The 3,689-nt window shown below is 37.8% G+C and overlaps 1 non-coding gene across 1 annotated transcript; it reads left to right on the top strand.

The window, feature by feature from the left end:
- The first annotated feature begins 1,729 nt into the window (after positions 1-1,729).
- On the top strand, positions 1,730-1,811 carry TRNAL-UAG (transfer RNA leucine (anticodon UAG)). Its single transcript has one exon. It is a non-coding gene; the product is annotated as a tRNA-Leu (tRNA).
- Positions 1,812-3,689: the final 1,878 nt, after the last annotated feature.

The following is a 3,689-nucleotide window of genomic DNA, read 5'->3' as shown; positions in this document are numbered from 1 at the left end:
TAGGGCAAGGACATGTGACATACACTGCCAATGACACATGCCCTTGCTTGTGTGAAAAAAAGCACTTCGCTCCGTGTGTGCGCTGCTGATAGGCTGACAGATTGCACCTCCCCACTGTAAATGTGGGAAAGAGAAAAAAAAAATGGAGATCTTCATTGTTCCTGCAGAGATCCATCCCCTGCCCCTCCCCCCACCCCGCTGTACACTCAAACTGCGTATTAACATTAATTTTCATCATTACTGAGAAAAAATCCAGTTATGATTTTGGTGCACGAACAGTTATCGAACATAACCTCGAACAGCCGAATTTTTCTCAAATTGTTCGTGTTCGCCGAACGGCTCGAACACCGCCCAAAACAGCTCGAATTTGAGATTGGCGAACAGTTCGAGTAGAACAACGCTCATCTCTATTGAGGAAGTAAAGGGGATTGAGAATTTAGGAGGCAGCGGTAATTCTATCCTATACTTTTGAACTACAAAAGGTGGAAAACCTGCGAAAACTGAGATTTTAAGATTGGACTGTAGAAAGGCAGTTTTTAATGGACTCAGTAAAAAGGAAGGAAAGGTAGGATGTTCTAAAGGAAAGAAATGTCCACGAAGGATGGGAGATTGTGCTAAATTAAATTCTCAATGCACAATCAGTGACAATCCTGAAAAGTTGGAAGAATGGAAATCATTTATGGAGACCAGGATGGCTGAATACTGAACTTAAAAGCTTGCTAAAAAGGAACAAAGAAATGAATATCAAATGGAAAGAAGAATATAATGCTGTCTGCAGGGAAAGCTGGGCTAGCGTTAGAAGAGCTAAAGCCAGTAATGAAGTGAGGCTTGCAAGAGAGACCAAAAGCAATAAGAAAGGATTTTGGAAGTAAGTCAAAAGTTAATGAAAAGCCAAAGATGTTATAGGATTTTTAAAGGATGAAAAGGGTAAAGTGGTCAATAATGATGTTGAGAAGACAGAACTTTTAAATTCCTATTAGGCTTATGGGTTCTCTAAGAAAGCAAATGTAACATCAAGTGATCTTCACTGTGCTGTAGAAGAAAAGGAACATGTGAACAAGTCATACGTATGAATACTGCATATGATTGGTCATGTTGGCTTTAGGCATCAGAATTAATTACATAATTTACCATCTATGTTACATCCATGTCAGTTCAATCAATGATCAACCATTCTCAAAATTTGCCAAAGTCAATATTGGTCAAAAGAAGTCTAACTGCTAGCTCATATCCCTGCTGCCTTTTTAGGGTTATCAATACAGGATGAGCAGAGTGATTAGCAAACATAAACAGAGCCATGCTGCTTCTGCTGCTTTCCAGTAAGTCACCTTAGAGATGGATTCATAGCTACACTGCTCTGCACTGCAGTATAATGTCTTCCTTGCTGCTGCTTCTGATTATCTGTTACGTACAGGCAGGGGTATAGGAATCCTTCATGTTTGAGTGTCCTGTATATGGGAGATCATAGCAAGTAATCTATACCACCAAATTCAGTGATATCTAAAAATTAGCAGATGAGCCAACAGAGGAAAGATTAGTTAAATATCTGGATACAAGTCATATGTTTTGTAAAATGGTGCCCCAGAGTCAATGTACAAACAAATCCCTGATAACTACGTTGCTCATGCATGATATCATTTGTATTTTTGTCTAATTAGATATACAATGTTTTCTGCCACTTTTATCATTAGCAAATTTTTGATTTAAATAAATTTGAACATCCGTATGAGGTAGTGTGGCCGAGTGGTCTAAGGCGCTGGATTTAGGTTCCAGTCTCTCTGGAGGCGTGGGTTCAAATCCCATCGCTGCCGTTATTTATTTGGATCTGATTTTTGCGAAAAATTAGGAAACGGTTGAGGAAGTAAAGGGGATTGAGAACTTAGGAGGCAGCGATCATGCTATCCTATAATTTTGAACTACAAAAGGAGGAAAACCTGCGAAAACTGAGATTTTAAGATTGGACTGTAGAAAGGCAGATTTTAATGGACTCAGTTAAAAGGAAGGAAAGGTAGGATGTTCTAAAGGAAAGAAATGTCCAGGAAGGATGGGAGATTTTGCTAAATTAAATTCTCACTGCACAATCAGTAACAATCCCGAAAAGAAGGAAGAATGGAAAGCATTTATGGAGACCAGGATGCCTGAATACTGAACTTAAAAGCTTGCTAAAAAGGAACAAAGAAATGAATATCAAATGGAAAGAAGGGTTCATATCTAAAGAAGAATATATTGCTGTCTGCAGGGAAAGCTTAGCTAGTGTTAGAAGAGCTAAAGCCAGTAATGAAGTGAGGCTTGCAAGAGAGACCAAAAGAAATAAGAAAGGATTTTGGAAGTAAGTCAAAATTTAAAGAAAATCCAAAGATGTTATAGGATTTTTAAAGGATGAAAAGGGTAAAGTGGTCAATAATGATGTTGAGAAGACTGAACTTTTAAATTCCTGTTATGCTTCTGTGTTCTCTAAGAAAGCAAATGTAACATCAAGTGATCTTCACTGTGCTGTAGAAGAAAAGGAACATGTGAGCAAGTCATACGTATGAATACTGCATATGAGTGGTTATGTTGGCTTTAGGCATCAGAATTAAATACATAAGTTACCATCTATGTTAAATCCATGTCAGTTCAATCAATGATCAACCATTCTCAAAATTTGCCATAATCAATCTTGGCCAAAAGCAGTCTAACCTCTAGCTCATATCCCTGCTGCCTTTTTAGGGTTGTCAATACAGGATGAGCAGAGTGATTAGCAAACATAAACAGAGCCATGTTGCTTCTGCTGCTTTCCAGTAAGTCACCCTAGTGATGGATTCATACCTACACTGCTCTGCACTGCTGTATAATGTCTTTCTTGCTGCTGCTTCTGATTATCTGTTACGTACAGGCAGGGGTGTAGAAATCCTTTATGTTTGAGTGTCCTGTATATGGGAGATCATAGCAAGAAATCTATACCACCTAATTCAGTGGTATCTAAAAATTAGCAGATGAGCCAACAGAGGAAAGATTAGTTAAATATCTGGATATAAGTCATATGTTTTGCAAAATGGTGCCCCAGAGTCAATGTACAATCAAATCCATGATAATTACGTTGCTGTTGCATAATAATATTTGTCTTTTTGTCTAATTGGATATAAAATATTTTCTGCCACTTTCATCAAAAGCAAACTCCTGATATAAATAGCTTTGATCATCTGTATGAGGTAGCGTTGTCGAGCCGTCTAAGGCGCTGGCTTCAAGCTCCAGTCTCTCTGGAGGCGTGGATTCAAATCCCAGCGCTGCCATTATTTATTTGGATCTAATTTTAACCAAAAATTAGGAAACGGTTGAGGAAGTAAAAGGGATTAAGGACTTAGGAGGCAGCGATCATGCTATCCTATAATTTTGAACTGCAAAAGGAGGAAAACCTGCAAAAACTGAGATTTTAAGATTGGACTGTAGAAAGGCAGGTTTATTGGACTCAGTAAAAAGGAAGGAAAGGTAGGATGTTCTAAAGAAAAGAAATGTCCAGGAATGATGAAAATTTTGCTAAATTAAATTCTCACTGCACAATCAGTAACAATCTCGAAAAAAAGGAAGAATGGAAAGAATTTCTGGAGACCAGGATGGCTGAATACTGAACATAAAAATTTTCTAAAAAGGTACAAAGAAATCAATATCAGATGGAAAGTAGGGTTCATATCTAAAGAATAATATAATGC

This window comes from Phyllobates terribilis, unplaced genomic scaffold, assembly GCF_046119375.1.
Source record: "Phyllobates terribilis strain yellow unplaced genomic scaffold, ASM4611937v1 Scaffold_11__3_contigs__length_659146591, whole genome shotgun sequence".
Classification (NCBI taxonomy): Eukaryota; Metazoa; Chordata; class Amphibia; order Anura; family Dendrobatidae; genus Phyllobates; species Phyllobates terribilis.
The sequence above is the reverse complement of the archived record's forward strand: the minus strand, read 5'-3'. Positions and strand labels throughout refer to the sequence as shown.